The 23,035-nt window shown below is 30.7% G+C and overlaps 1 long non-coding RNA gene across 2 annotated transcripts; it reads right to left on the minus strand.

The window, feature by feature from the left end:
* Window positions 1-1,638: 1,638 nt before the first annotated feature.
* LOC127703745 (uncharacterized) lies at window positions 1,639-22,161 on the minus strand. 2 transcript variants are annotated; one of them, XR_007983018.1, is made up of 6 exons: window positions 22,018-22,161; window positions 7,193-7,340; window positions 6,362-6,421; window positions 5,399-5,612; window positions 3,418-4,405; window positions 1,639-1,987 (listed from the first exon to the last, which is right to left on the minus strand). It is a non-coding gene; the product is annotated as an uncharacterized LOC127703745 (long non-coding RNA). The 2 variants fall into 2 exon arrangements; XR_007983019.1 differs by having other exon boundaries at window positions 6,340-6,421.
* Window positions 22,162-23,035: the final 874 nt, after the last annotated feature.

Raw genomic sequence — 23,035 nt, forward strand, 5'->3', positions numbered from 1 at the left:
CTGGGACAGTGGTTTTAATAACAGCACAACATTTGAACAAACTGTAAACATTTGTTGCAATTGGCTTTACTCAAAAGACTGCAACAAGGCACAAAAAACAACTAATATGAAAACCATAGACACAAAGCACTGAAATAAGAGTTCTTACAATTTTAAATATTCAAATGAAATTTTTATCAAAATGTACATAAACATGATAAAATAGCCATTTTATTGCTGTATTTCTCTTCATTTATAATTTTTGAGTTTTGTGTATTTGTAGGTCAGACATCTTTGTTTTCATGATCATCATTCAACAGGTCAATACTGAACAGCAATCTTAAAGTTGATATTTTTCTACATAGTGTGACTTTTTTATTAATTTGAAATGGAATGTGTTTTTGTTTCCTACATAAGAAAGAGGAAATTTCAACATAATGACTATAAACAAAAAGGAGTCATATCATCATGTTCATAGATGCTCAAGAACTTAATCATGTAAATGCAACAACGTAATTATCAATTGAAAGAAGGGAGGAATGAAAAAATATATTAGTATTTTGTTGTCCAAATGAACTTGCTTTGTCCACTCATTTAAATCGCTCCATCCAATAAAGATGTACGGAGGAAGATTTTTGAAGAACAGATTGCATAAATGTTTTGTCTTAAAATTGTAGGAATATTCTAGTGGATGAAATAATTTACTTACTTGACTCTTATATAGTGGACTGAATAATTGTTCATAGCAAGCTGAAACAAGAAAACTAAAACTTAACGGGAAAAGTGTTTATTTTATAAATTTACAAATATAAATGTAATATTATGAACACCACAAAGGAATAAGATTCAAATCATTTGCATATTCATGTATTGCAATGGAACTATAACAAAGAAAACTTTACCTCATGAAAAGAGTAAACTATTAACTGTGCTTTGTCAATTTATTCAGTCAGAATATGAAATATTTTTTTCAGTTCTATTTTTCATAATAAAACAAAGAAGACAAAGATTTCAAATCAATATTTTTTTCTTTTATTAAGACCTCATCATTTTATTTCAGTTAAAGGATTTTATTTTTTGACTTTAAATATTATTATATTTCCAAAATAATAATAATCTTTATTGTCATATAAACAAATTAAAAACATGTTTGTGACAAAATGAAAAAAACCAAAATACACTCATATATATATTATTAACTTTTTACTACCAAACAGAATTCATTGTAACATACACATTACTGTATATTTATAATTTGAATTCCATAGGATTTTATTTTGTCCCATGGGATATTAAAAATCCCATGGGATAATCATAGTCCCATGGGATTTTTTTTGTCCCATGGGACAACAAATATCCCATGGGACTACAATTATCCCATGGGACCCAAAAAAATCCCATGGGATTTAACCAAAATCCCATGGGATATTGGTCAATCCCATGGGATTTGCCTTATCCCATGGGATATTGAAAATCCCATGTTTTTCGAAATCAAGTTACAAAATACATATAATAATAACAGCAGAAAAGCAATGAAATTATTGAATCCCATGTAATTCCGCACATTTTGGTTATTTACACGACACTGTAGGTCTAAGGAGAGGCGGCGGCGGATTTGCAATTGAGTGTTTTGCAAATTAAAAGTGTCCAGTGTTATATACTTTTTACCAAGTATGCCTTTAATTCAGAACTGAATAACGCCAATGAAAAAGTATCTGTACGCAGTCAGTTGCACGTTTTTACTTTTAGAATTTCTAAATGTGCATTTCTTCACTCATATTAAACTTTATAATAATAAATTGCATTCCATTATACTAGTGTTAAGCAGACAATGTTAGTACAAGAAAGCGCTTTAAACAAACTTACCCAATTTCTGAAATAAAAAAGTAAAAACCAAGCATCCATACTTACCTGTCAAATAGAATTACTTACCTAACTCCTTTATGGTTCCTTACTCTGATTCAAATCTACTCACGCTTTTTTTCCAAAAATAGCCTCAGTTGATTTTCTAGAAAAAAAATAGTAGCAAAAATTTAAGTAACATTACCAGCATGATTGAGTTCGGAATTCTTGATATAAAATATAGCCAGGTTTTTGTTTTGTTTCAAAAATACCTCCGATGGAAAACAATAGTGATAGTTAAAAAGATTTAAGCTTATGAATTTGTACAAATGATTAAACAGCTGCTTATGGATATTATAAAACATTCTGTTTTATAAATAGTATCTTCATGGTCCAGTGAACGAACACCTTAAGCATCTCGCGCGCTAAAGAAAAAGACTAGTAAAGTTGATGATGTATTCATTACTTCTCTACAGGTATAGAACCACTAATTCGGCCCGGTCAGAAAGAACATACAAGAAAGTAGTACATATTCTAAACAAAATAGTTCCTACGCATAGCTGTAACTTTGAATAATAAAAAAAAATATATTAAATTAAGATAGGAGGGCATATTTGCCCTGTTGCTCAGATCAGATGTACCTGTTTTTGTACTACCCAACTTCCGGAAACCAGTGTGCTTTAATATTCAATTACAGGTATGTTGATTGTTTAGCACAAGTCAGGATAAGGTATAGTTTTGAAAAGAAATGACTACCACTTTATTTAAACTTAAGACAAATTAGCTATGAATGCTTGAAGTTGCAGAATTTAACATAGAAAGCAAGGGGGCTATGAATTAGTGGTGTTATTCCTACAAGGTCTTTATTACACGTTTAATATACCGAACGTGACCATTAAGGTATATTAAGATATTTTGTAGTTTCGATACGACTTATTGTAAAGACACGTGTCTACTTTTTTGACTGTATGTTGCGATCTAGATGTCTGTTTTGTAATTTTTGTCGTTAGGGTTGCTGGTTCATTTCAGGTTACCCATCATGTCCTTTTGTTCATATTTACACGAATAAAACTAGGACGAATTCTTTATTTTTACTTCGTCTGGAAAGAAATTATTGCTGCAATAGTGTTAGCCTCCGAGGTATGATCCTTGGTAAGTGTTTCGATATTGCACATAATTTTAGATTACTCTATCAGATTAACCTTTTTTAATAAAACATCATGATTGCGTATCTTTAAGTAATTTGTTTAATTTTAAATGTATGTATGTATGTATGTATGTAGTTATGTATTTTTAGTTTTTCAAACGTCTGAAATCTTCAGTAAATCAGTTAATAAATGAGATAAAATCTTGTTAAAACGATTTTATTTAGTACAAGATCAAATTGATTCATGTTTCAGCTGAAACACATATAATTACATGCGCATCCTATATTTATTCTTTAGTTAGTTGTTTGTGGACGGGATTCGTTTTTTGTTGTAATACTTCAGTAAATTGGACAATTTATACTTATGTGTACAGTTTTATCTTCATGACTTTAATTATAGTTAATGTACGCCAATATGAAAAAAAGAGTAACATATGTGTTATACCTACCATATATAGTATCGTCAACGCATGTTGACATGCAATTCGATGTTACCATTACTGATCTTCTGTACCGAAATTAAATCAGGCCCTTTACTGAAAAGAAATATATATTTTTTGTCTCTTTGGAAAGAAAAAAACTTTTATCAAATATAAAACGGAAAGATGTCTAATCTAGTTAGTGTAAAGGGAGTATATTTTGTGTAACATGAATTATTTTTTTGAACAATTTGATAGTAACGTTACTGTAATACAAACACAATAATGTAGTAATTGTTAATAGAGTTTTCAAAATGACACAAAATATACTACCCTATCACTACATAAAAGTACTGTACACTTTGAAATTAATTAAAATACTAATTGATGAGAATCTGAAGCAGACATCATCAAGAAATGAAGACGATGTAAGCATAAGGGAGCTGCCATTTGATTTTTATGGGGGGGGGGGGGGGGGACAGGATGAAAAATGTTGTCCTGTATTTTTTTATAGTTTTAATTTCTGTCCTGCCTTTTTATTTTTCACTCTATTCGGTCCTGCCTTTTTTTTTTGCAAAGTGTCTCATCCTGCCTTTTTTTTATTACTCAAAACTCCTGTCAAGCCTATTTTTTCAAATTTCATCCTACCCCCCCCCCCCCCCCCCCCCCCCCCATAAAAATCAAATGGTAGCTCCCTAAGACATATCTTTTATTAAAGGTGAGATCAAACATCTATAAACTTTAAAGTTAAATTCACAGTAGGGCCGAGCTGTCCTTCTTTTTCGCTATTGAAACGTTACATTAACTTCTAAATGTACAGCACAATGAATGTTTAGCATTAGTTTGCATAATACAGGTATCTAGCAGACAAGTTATTACTAGAAAGCGATCATAGCAAACTTACCTCAGGTCTGAAATACTATTATAATTGTTATGTCTATACTTACCTTACGTCAAATGATTAATACTTACATGAAAACTATAAAATTTTGTTTAATTTAAACAGCCTCTTTTCATTCTGGAAACAATATAAAACAAAGTTAATTAGAAAAAATAACAGATGAAATAATTATAATAATGATGATAATTATATTCAAACCATGCTTGTTGAAAAGTATAGCTGTAGAGCAATTTTATATATTTATCTCCCTTTGCTTGCTCGAAATTGTGGCCCGGTCCACTGTCTACATATCTGTTTTGTTTCAGTATCTCATAGTGATATTGTCTGACATATTATGAGTTGCCTGTGATAGTCTTTAATTCGTGGATATTATGTACAGTGTAAATACAAGTTATCTGTCTTTTTACCTTTTTACTTTTATTTTATTTTAGTTTAACATATAAATCTATATTTTAACAAGATAATTTATTCTTTTCTAATAAACGCATATATTTTAAGTGCGGTGACCCTGCAAATAAGGTAGATATCCTATAGAAGAAGATTATCCCACATGGGTGTTCGACAAATGCACAAAGGTAGCTTTATTGACACCTAGCAAAGACGTGCGATCAAACGAATTGTCTATATAAATGTTTAACGCAAGAAACCTTGAATTCATCCCGGTTTTACTACAATTGAAAAGAAAGTATTGCTGGTATCTCTTGTCTCCAGGTATTATTCCTAGTCAATGTTTCGGTACTGGTCATGATTTTATTTCGTTAATTTTGATTTAATCAGATTAAAATGAAACATTTTAAAGAAATATGATTGCATATGACCACCCAATCGACCTTATTTTGAAGTTTGTGGTTATTCCTGGACTTGTTCATAACCCGTGGGCTTTTTATCTTCATATATTCATTCAACTTTTGTTTTGCAACATTTTGCACTGAGTGCAACTGATGACTGCAACTTTAGAAATTCACAGAAGGACAGAAAGAGTGATGATTTGTTTTGTTGCTGATTTAACGTGATTGAAGATCCCGCATATTACATATCAGCAGATAATATTTAACCACTTTAAATCATCAGATAAATGATTACACCTCAGTTGAAAGAAAAATCGCCTACCTTAGTTGTTTGAGTTATTGACTCTATAGTTGTTATCCATCAGTCTTGCGAATGCACCCGCTGAATTGTACAATGTTGACATGCTTTGTTTCAAGAATTTTCGACCATTTTGAAATTGAGTAGAATATCTTTACATGCCATATTTTGGCCACTTCTGCAATTTAGGTGTATGAAGAAACCTATCTTTTATATGGAATCTAATTAAGTACCAGTCCTGAAAAAAGAGACTTTTTCTCATTTCCGAAAAAACTTAAATCAAATATAGAACGAAAGGCTTTCGAATTCATATTCTATAGACGAAGCACATTTTCTGCGTAATTATTATTTTTATTTGCAAAATATAACAAGACAGTAGCTCACCCCCATTACCGGTTATCATTATGGTAGGCAAAATAGGGTCTGTGTCCCCAATTGCCATTCAAAATATTTTGTTATCGTCTACAGCAGTGTTTTGTCTGCCGTTCTTATTGCCATTGCAGTACAACTAATTTTGCAATCGTAAACAGCAGATTTTGTTCTGAATTGCATCGGAAGTAACGATATCTGGTAATAGGGTGTGTGCTTAGTAATGCTTTTAGAATAACACAAACTATACATCCTCTCACTGCATACTGTACACTATGGAATTGATATACACGACGTATTGATTTGAGTCTAGCTATTGCTGAATTCTACCATCAATGAAAGATTTGTAAACATAAGTTAATGACTCTATTTCAGAAGTAGTAGCTAAATATTTTCAGCCATAACTCTCAGGAAGTAGCATTTTTTCTCATAATTACAGCATTATATTAATTTCCATAATGTACAGCATACTAAACGCAGTAGCATATTTGCTTACACAGTACATATATCTAGCAGACAATGTTAGCACAAGATAGCTTACTTACCTCTTTTCACCTGAAAGAGATGTTTTTTAAAATTGCTATGGCTATACTTACCTAAAAATGTGTTAATACTTACAAGAAATATTCAATTTTTTAAATCTGTTTGATATAATTGCAAAACGACTTTAACCAGCTTCTGCAAAATATACAAAATAAATTAAATCAGTCAACATAGCACAAAAAAAATAAAATAAATAAATAGGTAACGACACTAATGAGTATGATAACAATAACAAAATATTACGTTATTAAAGAAGTACAGCTGTAGACCAAAATTATATTGCCCCTCCCCTTTTTTGCGTGCCCGTCAAGATTGTGTACCGAATTCGGAATGAAAAGGGATTTTTTTTTAGCGTAATATGCCTTGCATGATTCGAATCCTAACGATTAAAGGTTTACGTCATTTAATTGAAAGGTCTCATAAATGAAAATTTTTTTAGTTTTTTTTGACAGGTTTTATTTAACGAACGTTCCTTTTCTTATATTGAGCATGCAAAGTTAAATAATGGATTGATCGGTGAATGTTTATAATATCATGTATATGTATATTCATGACGATATAATGTTAAAGTCAGAGGAATATCTGAGGCTCACCATGTATTGGATGTCTGCTTTTTAACATGCTAGCTTAAAGGATAATCATTCACTCTACCCCGACAACACATTATCCTTATTTAGAATCACGCACTAGACGTGAGCACGCTACTATGAGACCACCACGCTCAAAAGCTGAAATTTAATCCCAGTGCATATTTTTTCAGACAATTAGGTTTTATTCCTATGATATATTACCCCATAAGACAATAATGTAAATCAGTTTCACAGAATCTGACTTTATGCACGCATCTAAACACTATTGTTTAGTTTTTTTTTAGGTTTACCGACCGGGACGGTTAAGGTAACATACCTGCTGAATCATACAAAAAGATGTAAAAATCGTATGATACGCTTTTCATGATGGAGTAATATGTTGATCGTGAACGGTCCTCTTGATCTCAATATTTAGTTTTCTTTTAAACATTGATATTATTTGTCGTCTCTTGTCTTTTATGCTCCTGTAAATAAAGAGAAGAAGTTGATATTTATAGCAATCTATTATTACATTCAGAAGAAAACAAGTGATGTATAAGTTTGATATGTACAATGTCAGAGTCGGATTTAAGAATTTAGGTTTAGGGCAGAACTCTTAGAAAGGCGACAAACGGATAGGGATAAACACATTTTGATGGTGTTTTTTTTTTTATGTCAAATAGATAAAAATGTCGATTGTAGGGACTCACGGCCACTGTTCCCCCACCACTTGAAACCAGTCTCGGATGTGATAACGACTGTTTATTGCATTTAAATAACACATACTTATAAAACATGCATAAACAGCATTATAAACATTATTATTGCCGCCTCGAAGTCATAAAATTCATGTTTTACATGCATACGCCAATAGCCATGAATAGCAATATTATAATACACTTTCATATCCAATGATATCGACTCTAAAGCGCACGACACCGGTTAGGTGAATAACCTTTCCATTCTCAATTTTATTTATCTCAAAAGAAACGGGTGTTTTTTTCTATGAACAATTTGCATGAGGGAGTTTCCCCTTTAGTACTATTGTTTCTTCAATTATTAATACAAGTTAACAACTGAAATGTATAATTTAAATTATGTCGGCAATATATGTCTTGCGCATGTGATGTAGACATTGAAATTGATAATTATTCGACATGTAATGTATCGTTCAAGTAATGTCAGTACCGATGCACGGACTATTGGCAAATGGTGACCCCAAGGGACTTACGGACCACAACAGCAACGGCGACTTAGTAGTAGAATGATAATTTTCCATATCGTAAAGCAAGCGCTAAATCGCTCAAATTTTACCAACGTTGTAATAAATTTAAAAGAATGCATTTGAGATTTATGGTATGCATCAATAATTCGAATAATTCTCACAAACTTTACTATTATTCAGTGTAAACTGTATTCTAATACTTTACACTATTCAAGCAAGACAAAACAAAATATCAAGTATCATGTTATTCTAAAACATAATTGCAGCCATTGTCAATATTGTACCTTTAACTTATTTTAATCAAGGATACATCATTTGTACCGAAAACACATTTTTTTTCAATTACAGACCTTTTGACACACATTCACCAAGAATTAATGACATTTAATACTATAATGAAATGCGATTAAATTTTGTAACGTGCCAGGAACACATATAATTTATTCCTGCACAAAATTTTGAGATAACTTTATGTACAATGAATTGTTGTTATTCGCCATAATTCGGTTTATTGAGCATGGTCCAGATCACCACGGCTCAGATCACATAACTACACAATGTAACGTCGTTGATAAGCGTGTTATAAAATTCTTCGATGAACTTTATAACAGAAATCATGTTACGCATGTTTGATAAATAAATTAAAATACTTTAATTCGTTTCCAGCAAATTAGCAAGAAATTACAATTCTAAAGTATAAAAAATGTACGTACATACTTCCTTGTCTTATAAAGCCACACATCAAAATTTGAATTTGTTTGATATTTTAGATCGTATAAAATGAAGCTAACAATTACCTTGCCAAACATATATTGGTTTACACAATAAATATAGTATATTTTTTTAAATTCCGATTTTTGATGAAAAGATTTTTTATCGAAGACCTATTTTACAAAGATAAATGAACAGGCAGCCTCCCATGCAGTCAAACATAACACAGTATCAACTAAACAATGTGCAACCACACCAAACATCAATAAGTAAATCAAACGAAATGATCAACTACTTTAACTTCAAAAAGGTTATGTCGCCTATCTAAGTATCAAATACTTTTTGAAATGCAATGCACCTGCATTTCTTATTTACAATGCCTTAAACGCCATAGCAACCCAGTTCTGTTGATTATTTTGCAATTTTGTCAAATATTATTTGTATTCTCTACTGACAAGCTTGTCCTGAAATAAGAGTAACTACGTGATTTAAAGTCAGTCGAGTCAGTACATATGATTGGTTGGTATTCAACGCCACTTTCGTCAATATTGACTATTTCGTGGCGGTCAGTTTTTATTGGTGGAGGAAGCCGGAGAGAAAGCGCCGACCTTCGACACGAAATACTGACAATCCTAGTCAATTAAGATTGGAGTCAATCGCACCTGTGTTGACAGGCTAGTGATACAGTAGTTGGACTACGTAGACCACTCGGCCATCGAGGTCTCAATCAGTACATATGTATTCCTTGTTTATTCCATTACCTTAAAAATATCCATGCTGTATAGGTTTTGCTCATTGTTGAAGGCAGTACGGTGACTTATCGTTGCTAACTTCTACGTCATTTGATCTCTGGTGGAGAGTTGTGTCATTGGCAAGCAATCAAACCCCATCTTCCTATTTTTTTTTATGTTTATACGGATGCGAAATGAATAACATTATAATAGACTTTCTTATTATTACAGCGGAATAGAGGTTTTTATAATAAAAATGAATTCAAATTATAAATTGGAAAAGTGGATTTAAATTTATTAATCAAAGGTCAATAGAAGTAAAGGGTGTGAAAATGGAACTTACTCCTAGAAAGAAGGATTTGGTACGAATACCTGTTGAACTTCTTGAACATTGGACTCCGCCTGTTAAGTATAGCCTTTTCTATTTTGGTCCAGCTACTATGACAGGTATACTGGATTACAGACAATGAAACTAAGCCTCGCATATTACCCCACAAATACACTTGAAGTACATTTAGTTTATCTTTGAAATTGTTAACTGTTGTCACAATATATGATATGTAGATAAAATTTTGTCAGAAGTCTTTGATTGAAATCTTAAGAAGTGCTCATGATGATTTGTCTTGTTTATCATGTATGATTTGTCTTGTATATCATGTTTATTTGTGTATATTAGATATATTTTAGTAAATATATAAGAGTCTTAACACGTTATTACAGACTAATCTATCATAAAACTGGATTTATTACATGCTAAGATAACGCAATTTAAAGTCAAATGATACTTCAAATTTAACAAAAAAGTTATATACATGTATGTTTTATATACTTGAAGGGTAAGTGTTACTATAAAACACGTGTACCTTGACTTCCTTTTAAAACAAAATCTTCCAAAAAGTACTGCTATTAAATAATTGCCTTCCCGTACTCTAATTCGCCTACAGATTTTCCGTAAGCAGTGACCTTAACCATAACATCTCTCGTTATAGATTTGACAACTACATAGTGTAAATGAGAACGGAAAAATCGTGAAGAAAAATACATGGAAAGAAGATATTATTAAACGATTATGAAAGAAACAGTTTCATACACCAAATAATTTAACAACTGTTATGACAGAGTTTAATTTACTAGTTGGAATGCATGGACAATAAAAGGAAAACAAATAAATATCGTTTTCACGTGCTCCATGATTCTGTTATGATTGTTTTTCAACGTCGCGTTCGGAAAATTTCTGCCCAAAATACCGAAAGTTAATTAGCAACCAGAGTTTTTTATCAACAATCAATGAATGAAATATGTTTTGTTGATTCTACGTTAAGGATGCTTTATAAATGTAAAAAGCGTACACAGATGACTTAGTTTAGTTAATATGCATGCATTGGTTCAATAACTTCCTTAACATTATAATCACCAGAAACTCGTTTTATATGACTTTAAAATTTCAGTTTCTGGAGTTCTTGTACAACATTCAATTTAATATATTTTTCATAAAAGAGTCTAGTAATTCCCTGTTCTAGAGTAAAAGTTCCCTTATTTATGATTTTTAATTTGTGGAACAATAAAATACAGAAAATTCATTGACCACTATGATATTTGCATGAAAATAATAAATTTGCTACAGCAATTATAATTTATTTCCTATGTCTTTTACGTTATTTGCATGACTTATTGATTGTTATTTGTTTAAATTCCTATGTGAAAATTAGTTATGTTCAGTTTCATGCTTTCGTGTTTAATATTCTTCCTTATCAAAACAAAAAGCTTTATCAATTTAAACCTCAAATACGAAAAGAGATAATTTTGCAAGAATGTTCTTTTTACAGGTTAATTACGTGTTCCTGTTGTTGTCAACTTAGCGCCATTTAGTTATTTAATTATTTAATTATCCTTGAACTATCAATAACAAAATTATAGTACCTAACCCTCCTTTACAAAAATCAATCTATTTTGAGAAGGAACAAGGAATTAAGTTAATTCAATAAAAACAAGGAAAGAATACCCTTCGACAAACTTGGAGATGCTTCTTTTTTCTTCAATAATTATGAAAATAAGGAGATTGATTGCCAATGAGACAACTATCCAGCAAAGTTCAAATAAAGTGGATATAAGCAATCATAGGGTTCTTTTTGCCTTCAGCAACGAGAAAACCCTATACCGTATAGTCAGCTATAAAAGGCCCGACATGAAAAATATGAAACAATTCAATTTAGAAAACTAACGGCCTAATTTATAACAAAACAATTTACGAAAAACAAATATGCCAGACAATCAACCACTGAACTACAGGCTCTTAAATTGGGACAGGCACATACAGAATGTGGCGGGGTTAAACATGTTTGTGAGCGCTCAACCCTCTCCTAATCAATAATTGACGATTTGCCATAAAAAGATCTTCCTTTTACTTTTTTTATTTTTTTTTTTGGAGGGGGGGGGGGGGGGGGGGGGGTCTCCATCGGCGTCATAAAATACTGATACACAAGTTTATAGTAACCCGAATAATGTCAGTCGTTATATTCCGCCGATCTCCGATTGATCTCCGATTGCTACATCCTCTGATATGCTGTAGGCCGCTAGAGGCCGCATAATTGTTCGATTTAATTTATGTTATTACGAATGTAAACTTCGCAACCGCAATTAGTTGATCAATTCTATTAAATGGTAATTTACAGATAAGATGTATTAATTTAGATGTATTAATTTAGTCGCGATAATCATGAACGAAAACTAGCGATTGTTCGGATGGCACCCATTTGGGCTGATAGTCCCCCAGCAGAGGTGACTCTCATAATTTGAGGAGAAAAAAAGAACTCAAGAGAACAATATTTGCTTTACCATAAAGCCTTACAGTATGTTTAGTCAAATAATCCTACAGGTGATAAACTTTTAAGGTCAAATAAAGTACCTGTAAGATGTCTATAATGTACCGGTCTATAATGTTCATAATCTGTAACTAAGGAAGTATTTGACAGGAAAGCTTTACTCATTGTAAACATAAAAACAATTTCTACTAAATGAAATATGATCTATTGCATAGCTGATATATCCAGTGGCGGATATAGGGGGTTGCGTAGAGGGCGAACGCCCCTATGATCGCCAAAAAATTTAAATCTCATGTTTTTCACGAGATATATAAATTTAAGTATAAAATCGTCCAAAATTTTCAGGAATCACGCCCCTTTCAAAAATCCTGGATCCGCCCCTGCTATCATTAAACTGAGATTTCGTCCTTATTCAAATAACAAAGTACAGAATTTGGAGTTAACACCTGGTGCGTAGAAAATGATAGATTATGTAATAGTTATTATGTAATATATATAAAAAGGCTGATGATATAAAGAGTACATTTTGTTAGTAACTATTTCCCTGTTCTAAACAAATAATTTCCTTGTTTTTAAATGAATTTCAGTCAGAGGTCAAATTTTAGACATACTATGACAGCTATTGAATCTTCATGAGAATTGTCAATTTTTCTCCAACTACCTACTAGCATGTAATAGTTATTACTAGGTTATTTCCTTTCATTTTATTTTCAGTTTCTTGATTGACGATTTGTTGTTTGCTTATAGTGCAGTTGCAAATATTTCATACCAATTCTAGTTTCGCGCTTTAATGTTTAATATCCCTCCTTTTAAAAACGAAGCTGACTTTTGATTTATTTGCTTTTGAAAGTCTTTAATCCTCAGAAACCTGTTTCAATGGAGGTATCATCTGTATGCACTATAAATTACATTCCCATAGAGCATAACCCTTCCATACAAACATCAATCTATTTGAAATAAAGCAGGGAAAATCAAATATTTACAACATGAAAACGCAGATCTTTCTACAAATGGAGCGATGTTTTGACCACTTAACTATAACCTTAAAAAATCAAGCACAGATCATTTGCGCTATTTTACCTGTAACACGAAAGGACATTTGCGCTCTAAACACTATGGACATTTGCGCTTTAAACTATGATACACCTGAACTAAATTGACCGTAAATTTGCGCTTTTTACCTATGATAGTGTACCTGTAATATTAACCAAATTAAAGAAAGCATTGGAAATATGTTCATATATTCTTTGAAAGCTCTTCTGAACAAACGACAAAATCACAAAAGAATTATTCGGTTGAACGATAGAGAAAACGAAGTTTTTACGGATGGAACATTTAAATTTGCCATAAGTTCCTCAAGCAGCTTAATACTATTCGTGGATTTAAGATTGGAAACTATTTTCCTTTTGTTTACATTATATTGCATGGATATTCCGTGGAACTGAACCATCATGGTTGATCTAGTAAGCAATTTTCACTTTGTGAAGACCGAAATTTGATTTTATTTAAACCGCCTGTTGTTCATGTTGTCGTTTAGAAAAGTCATTGTTGTTATAAGGAATTTACTTCCATTCGCCCTCTTGACGTGTCTTCTTCATCTGACACAAGCATGATGGCGAAAAATGAAGTCTTTTAGCTGTATATAAATATATGAATTAATGTTTTGTGTTTTTTATATTAAATGATCTTTTAAACTTTTAACCATAATATAACTCAAATGTTGTTTTGATAAAGAGCGCAAATGTCCTATTGAAAAAGCGCAAATTTCCTTATTCAAAAGGCGCAAATGTCCTAAAAATTTAAGCGCAAATGTTCATTGAAAAAAGCTCAAATGTCCTATTTAAAAAGCGCAAACGTCCCGCGCCGATAAAATTAATATGCTCTTTCCGGAAGATTATGCGCCGGCGTCACAATATATTACTGATAAATTTTTCGTCTATTTTTTTAACGAAAAATACAAAGATAACAACATAGTTTGACATAACTTATAAACATACATTTAATTTATTAAAGATTCCCTTAAAAACAAATCAATACGAGATTAAGAAAAAATGTTGTCCTTCAAAGCTTATAATCTGTAACAAAGGGAGTATCTGACATATGAGCATTATCATCAGCTCTGTATGATTTATAACATATCTTTCTAAAATTCTATGTTGATACATTCTAAAACTTAGAAATTATTAATAAACTAAGGTTCAAACTCCCTCAGGTAAAAGTCCATTTTGGTTATACAGGTCTTTATGTATTCAACTTATACGTCCATGGATTTCAAATTTTGGGGTTTTAATAAATTAAATCCAGAAAAGCGCTTCGCGTGCAACAAATTTATAAAATGCTATTGCTGCTGTCTCATTGGCAATTACAACACATCTCCTTTTACTTATTGTGTCTGTGGTTGCTAAGATATTAAATATTATGAACTGGATTACAAAAAGCGTTATATTTTATTAATGAGTCAACTTATTTACACAAACCAAAATTTAAACTTATAATGTGAAGTACAATGCAACTGCAAATATTCATAATGTTTGAAATTAGGACGTAAAATCCATTTGCCTCATATTGGAAAAATATCACTGCAAGTTACAGGAAGAATCATTAAAACAACTATAAATTTGACCTCTGGTGATTCATTTAACAGAAAGCAGAAAAGTACAGAATTTGAAGGCTCCATAGGTGGATTGTTGAGATACATATATGTCTCGACATTTCAACTTTTCTCCCATGTTAGTCAACATTGCCTGCTTTCCCAAATTAACAGAGCATTAGTAACTGAGTTGATCTGAGTTGTATTACTTGTTTTCATCCTGAATGCTAGTATTCATGAAAAATTTGCCAAACAATTAAAACAAATAAGAATATAAACAATTTGAAGATAGCGTTATTTTTTTAGCAGTCGCACATTGTCATATTTAGTTGTTTTTTATGGAACGAAAGTTAATTATTATCTTCAGACAAAACGGTTGACTCGCAACTGCTTGCTGCCTGAAGAAAATTATTCTGAAACGCAAATCAAATTATTCTTGGTTAAGAATTTAACCTGGATAATAATGTACTTATAAATATGTTTAATAATAGACGAATTTTCTATAATGTTCTAATGTTATAGTCTCTTATAATTCTGTACTGAATGGCTCTCTATTTTATATCTATATTTTGCATTTAATGTAATGTTGTATTATATATAATTGAGAGATAGACTTTAGATAAAATATTGAATTGAATTGAATTGGATATTTTTTAATTTGCGTCGTTAATCTTTAGATTTTCACAAAATACAAGTTTGCTAACAACTTCTAATTATGTAAACCTGACAACCAGGAAGTACGGACACAGTTCTTTATTATAATATGCATCGCTCGTTTCCATTAATTCAATACATACAATGTCAATATAAAAGGGGTTTCATTTTTAAATCTATTGCATTTTACATAAAAGTTTTGGAACGAATCCAGGTCTTTCAGTTGAATAAGACGTAGTTTAAAAAAGCTAATTATAGTAATGAAACTTACTCATTGTGCAAAAAACTATCATAATACCTGCTTAGCTGTTTGTATTTGAAATATATATTCCGGATTTGGCTGGTACTTACTTTATACCATATATGGGGTCTGGATGTTTTCATTTCTGTATTCTTTAATTTTTCTATGATATTTTTCTCTATTTATAAATTTTGCTCACAATTCGTTATTTTGTTTTTTCCTAGTATTCACTATTTTTATTTTTTTGTCCATTTTTTTTTCTGTTGTATTTGCCCATTGTAAACCACATCTAGACCCTCTGATACATTCCTACCATTTACATGTACGCGTTAAATCGCATTTCTTTAATAAACCTTAGGTTTGATATATTTTGATATCTCTTAAATGTTATAAGAAGTATGTTTTTTTTTCTTTGCCCTTGTTTCGTACATGTTGCTAAATAGTAATTAAATTGTTTAAAACAGTGATTTTTATCTATTTAATTGGGTTTTAATCTTTACTTTAATCGTGCTATTTTGACAAAATGGCTTATCGCATCTATGTGCTCACGTGGTGTTAAAACACAACCACTCAATTGGTCATTTTATCATGTGACAGAGGTATGATAATGATTTTTAATTCATCAAGATATGCGACGTTTAAAAATACCATTGAAAGTTCATAAAATGTTCCAAGACCAACATACTTTGATTGGACTTCACATGTGGAGAAGGATCTGCTTACCCTTCCGGAGAAGCTGAGATCACCCGATTCGCGTTGCTCAGTCTTTAGTTTTCTTTGTGTTTTGTGTACTGTTTGTCTTTCGTCGTTTTTCGTTTTTTGCCATGGCATTGTCAGTTTGTTTTCGACTTACGAGTTTGAATATCCCTTTGGTATCTTTTGCGTCTTTTTATTCATGATTCAAATGTAATAATGAAATAGTATTCTTTTTTTTTTTTGAGTGACTCAGAGATGATCTATCTATAAACGTTAAATCCAGCAAGAATAGAAAACTGGTATATCAATTACAAAAAAATAGATTCTGGTTCAATTTTGTCATTAGAAACCGTTTTCGAAAAATGTCATCATATGTACTGATAAGTTTTCAGTCAAATGATATGTACCTATGTTAGTCTACAGATCGAGAATTAAAAGAATGGGAGTTGATGTTCGAAAACATTGAAAATTTGATTTTGAAGGCAACTTATTTTAGCCTCCGGACGATTAAGAGATTCACCTATTGCAAAGACAACCTTTCTTTTGTTGTAGACTGAATGTTGACCGCTGGCGCTACTTAAAAAGGGTAAAAGGAATTACCAAAACACTTTAATGTTTCTTTTTTATTTGGGTCGTTGGATTACTGTCTCATTGATTTATGATACGCCACATCTACAGTACTTTTTGTTCATGTCCGTGGTATTTTTAAACATGTTGTAATTTCTTCACTCATATATATATTCTGAAATATTATTAAGCGTTAAGTTAAATTTTTCCTTACTTACATGTAGTAGACTTTTAGTTTCCCGATTTTTTAAAATATCTAAAAACTCAATGTCTTTTGTTTTGATTTATTAATAATCAAACAATATTTGAAAATGTATCCGCATTCAATTCCTTTAAGTAAGGAAGTTCAGACGAGTATTTTGAAAAATGATTAATAATATTTCCCTCTTATCTTTTATGTGTTTTACATTTTTTATAATATCAGATATATTTCTTTGGAAAATTGTCATGTACGTGTTTGACCAATGACCAGTTACAGATGTCTTGATGTTTAGTTTTCCACTAAAAAAATGGAAAGAGTCAGAACATTTTTTTTTGTTTTTCGACACTTACAATCAAATTATTTTTTTCAAAATTTAACACTATAAGGTATGGGGAAAATCTGGATTCAAAATATTTTTTTTTGTCATCTGCTTGACCACAATATTTTTTTTTCATCAAATTGGGGATCGGAATATTTTTTTAGGACAAAAAACATTTACCCCCTCCCCCTTGAAGTTAAATGATCGTTCCCTAAAATAAGTGTAGATTTAATTTTATCTAGGCTATGTTATGCTCCGATACAACAATTTAACATTCAAATGTCCATGTAATTTGAGGACATATATGCAAAGATAACATGCAACATAAATTTTAGTACGTAAAAACGTACTGACAGACATTTCGTAACAAAATCACTTTTTAAAAACCTATACAACCGGTTTATTTTACAATAGCCTCATTACAATACAGTGTTTTCGTGGAAAAGCATAGAGGCTGCTGACGGGCTCTGTCTATTTATATTACAATATTGCTCGTGATCTAGTACTTCTTAAATTCGATATCTCCTTTTAAAGTAGAAAAACGCGAAGTCATATTAGCTCAATCATAACATATTTTTCAACATCTTTTTACAATAAGATACAATGGTAATGTGTATTTTTAAATATATTGTACCAGCAATACCAAACATTGTAGTATTACCCTGTAATTGACATATTAAAAGCTTATTTGACAAGTAAAGTACAAACATGTTTATATATGTGTACCTGTAAGAAACCAGTTTTGTTAGCTTAGATTTAATTTTGCAAAAAAAAAAAAAAAAATGAAAATTATATTAAAAAATCATATTGTTCCAGCCTTTCTATTTATATGTTATTATTGATGTGTATGAAAAACATATTTTATTTTGAGTTGTCATTTTGTATCACAAAATGAAAGGGGTATGCCGGGATACCTAAAAGGTCTAATGTCTTTAAATGATATTTTTGTGTCGTTGGGCTACTGTATAATAAAAGTTTGCATCACACGTATTTTTTACTTTATTTATAGATATTTGTTGGCATAATTGTTATGTACGTATTAGACCCATGACAAGTCTCAGATGTCTTGATGTTAGTGTTCCACTTAAGTACTTGACACTCATAGGTTAGACTAGTCTTTTAAGTTTTAGTTCAGCAATTTTTCAAATAAACATTAAAACTACGTTTCAGTCTTACTCCACTGCACTCCTAGGGCATCGTATATGCACACATATAAAAGCACTATAGTTTAATAAAAACTTAATGATCCTCGCAATTAGCCATTACGTGATTAAATTACATACTTTATTTTTTATTTTTCAAACTACTAGAGCATCATGGACAAGAAAATTTAACAATTCTTACAGGTTTGATAGACGAGGGTCTGGATAGGGGGTCCTAAATTTCTGTATTCTTTAAATTTTAAGGGCGTTTTTTCTTTATCTTTAAGAATAATGCTTACTCTGTAAAATTTTCATGTAAAGGATATTACTAATGAAAGTTCTTGTAATTTAATGATTTCTTTATTCTGTACATCGTTCATTTCTATAATCGGTATTTCATTACTTAATTCTTTTATTTTCCACTGTTATTCTATATACTTTTGCGCCCCATTAATCTCTTTTCTTTATATATTTGCTAATTTTTCTCTATTCATTATTTATTTTGGTCATTATTCTCTTTTCTATAAACCAACCCAGACCCTCATCCATTCGAACAAAAGAATGAATTGATGTTACTATTTCAAATGGAATATATATAAATTTACTACAAAATTAAGCTATTGGTTTGTAGAATGTGTTTTACAAATCTTGCTAATCAACTAGTTTCCGTTAAAGATGCCTGCCTTTTTTTTATTATTAATTGTGAAAAAGGCATATGCACCTTCAAGTATTTGTGCTCAAGTTCATAACTAAATATTTTGTATTCCTCTCTTGTTGTACCCTTTTATTTCTGTAATAAACAACTGCTTATAGTATACATGTATATCTGAGTTGTGCTGGCTTTGCTTATAAAAATATAAATTCTCGAAAAAAATGAAAATTAGTTTAAAAAATATATTTCAAAGAGACATAAAACCAACGACACATAAACTAAACGACATCTAAAGATTTACCATTGGTCAATACACATTTCAAGCCCTCTAACTTTCCTCATCTAGGAGACTATATGCATACCTATATTGACCTCCATTTTATGTCATGGAGTTGACGTAAATTCACATACCAATGGACTTACCAAAAAAATCGGTGAATTAAATACATACATTTGAAAAGCAATTAAATTTAAAACCCGAGAAATATAATATCCTGAAACATTTTTAATCATAATAAGTTACTTTAGTATTATGGAGTCAACTATAAGTAAAAATGTCTCCAAATTCTAGAAATTATAAAATTTTTAAAGCAACGAGCATTTTCCCCGAAAACGACTTTGTTTTAAGTTATGTTAAAGGGGCATTAGCTGTCAATTCATATAAAAATAAGTAGATGTTCACCGACTTGACTCAAATTATCGTATTTGATTAATAACATACTAAAACGTAAAACCTATATCCAAATATAAAAAATCTTAAATAAATCATTTACGATGCATGGACTCGATGAAATGTATCAGCATTTTGTGTGTATTTTAGTCTAGACGCTATCTAATTAACCATGGAGGTGACCTCTGAAGACTGCCGACGGTCATATAAACCGATATAAACACAAATCTTGATATAAATAGATAGCGAACACGTGCAATTGGATTTTTTTAGGTTGTTTGATTTCATATTTTAGGTTAAACAAATATGTTTATCATCGTTTTTACCTGTATAAGAATGAGTTTTTGTGGATCGAATCAGTCAACCAAATAGTTTACCCTTGTTTCACTTTCAATGTTGACATTCGTTTGCTTATAATAGCTGAACACGCCTAGTACATCTAGCTGAGGGGTTGAATTGAAGGTCACATGAATATGGATTCAAAGAGGTCAAATTATTTACTTGCAAGTGAATCATTCATCAGCAATGTTTCATAGCTTATTTTGACAAAATTGAACCAAACTGGCTGCTTAAAAGCGAATTATTATTTCACTATTTCACTTTCATTAATGAATGAACAAAAAAACAACATATTTTGTTTTATCTTTTTATATCTCGTAGCTAATGCCCCTTTAAACAACAATGAAAGATACATTTGTTATGTTGATGTACTACCATATGTAATTTGTTTCGCTCTAAAATTAAATATTAAAAATCATCTTCTTCGAACTTAGATATGTGATATTTATTCCGCGTTGCATTGTTGCTTTAACGGTCATAACTTGGATGATAATGTTTCACTATTCTAAGAATTAAAGCTGTAAATTATGAAAATATCTTTCAGTTTCTAAGTAAAGAAGATTTGTATATCGTGGTTGATTTAATAAACGAGGTCACGTGTATGTATAGTTATAGGCTTCATAACGAGTGAGAATTAGATATCGCTTGATATCAACTCGGGTTATTCAATTCAATATAAGAATAAGCGAGCCTTTGGCGAGTTTATCATTACTATTTAAATTGAATAACGAGAATCTATGTTTAGGAGGCCACCAACTAATTTGTGAAAACTTGTGTAAGATGATAGCAAATTGAATTTGTTTTAATAAAAAAAAAATAGTGTGTGTGTGTAGATAAATCAGAAACAAAACAAAATAAAGAAAATATTTAATCGAAAGAAAACAAAACAAAACAAAATATATTCATCGATGATTTTTTTTTATACGCGGGCGCATACATGTTTATGAAATAATTTGCTGTTTCTTTTAAACTGAAAATCATATGATTATTTCTCTTACTATTTACCTTTGCTTACTGAGCTCATATCATACATCACCGCTAAGCAATACACTGAGCATAAAAAACTACCTTATAAAAAAAAAATGACAATTAATTTATTTTCTTTATGAAGTTGATTTTCAATTGTTTTAAAAGCAATTTATTTCACTGTATAAACAATTATCTCTGGCATGCAAAACCTACACCTGGTTGCAAGCTTTAAGAAATTGTATCTACGTTGTTCTGGTTGACTGCCTTGGAACTGCCTCGAGATTCACAAACTAAAGAGGGAATATGTGCACAGCAGAATACACATTTTCCGCACGAAAACAGATGAAATACAAACTATAGTATGACATTGCTCTTACACCCTGCATCAATCTCAGTGAAGAATGTATCTTTATTTTGGAAAATATTTTAATATGACAGCCTTATAAGTAGTTTTAAATATGTCTGTAATAAAGTGTTAATGTTTTCAAATTGTTAAAATTTATAAAAAAAAAACTTTTAGACAGAAATTAGGCTAAGTTTGAAATCGATTATTTATCAATACGCATGTCTTTGAAATTCTATCTCACACATTAACAAAAATACAAACAGAACAAAAGAAACAATCTACTTACCGGTTTCTGTCCCTCTTGAATTTTGAATGTTCCCTTGGTATCTTCCGCCTCTGTTTTACACAAAAAATAAACGTCTTTCTCATATTGAGCTTTAAGTAATACTGTGAAGAAGTTGTCAACCAGGAAGTATATATATATAGAAAGGGTACCTGATTTTTTGAAGGACGATTATTTAAATAGAAGCTTTTGTTCACAGTAAATATATGAAATTTAATATGCTAGCATCAGGAAGTTATGTTGTCTTCTGTCTCGAAGATACACGCACTGAAATCGTAATGGTATATTTAAATAAGTAAAGACTTAAGTTTTTGGTTTATAATAAGTATTAAAACAACTGTCACGACTTTTAATTTGTCTAAAACAGCGTGTCGATAAGAAAATGTGCAAATACATTTTTCGTATAGCGAACAGAATTTATAGGACATAAAAATATAAAACAGTTGATTTAGATTTAGTGAAAAAAGATCGTGCAAATGTTTTCATCAGCAGCGTTGAAATATCATTTTATATAAATATAGAATAAGTGAAATAATAAGAAAAAGTTTCTCTAAGTTTAGGCAATTATATTTTTCACCAAAATCGTCCCCTGAAAAGATGCCTAACTGTTTCATGAAAACCAGGCATCTCGTCTGATGTTCACAATTGCAATGCATGGCATGTCTCAATAATATAATGTGAGGGTCTATAGAGCAAGATTCCCTGGGTAACAGTATAAACAAAACTCTTTTACCCCAAAGCATTAAGCTGTGACGCTTGCTTCTTGATGTTTTGTTTTGGTTAATGCCTATGTATAGTAAAAAATCTCAAAATGTTACGCAGCAATAATTCAACGTATATTGGTCAATTACCACGTTGAAACTTACAACTACATATAGTATTGAATATCATAAGATAGGTCACACTATGTACCTGTGTGCAGATAATAATCTATCATTTAAAGATGGGTTATATTTCTTGCATATAATTAACTTAAAGGTAAAATATTGACAATATAATGGCTGCACAAATTTAAAACATG

Source organism: Mytilus californianus, unplaced genomic scaffold, assembly GCF_021869535.1.
Source record: "Mytilus californianus isolate M0D057914Y unplaced genomic scaffold, xbMytCali1.0.p SCAF_50, whole genome shotgun sequence".
NCBI lineage: Eukaryota > Metazoa > Mollusca > Bivalvia > Mytilida > Mytilidae > Mytilus > Mytilus californianus.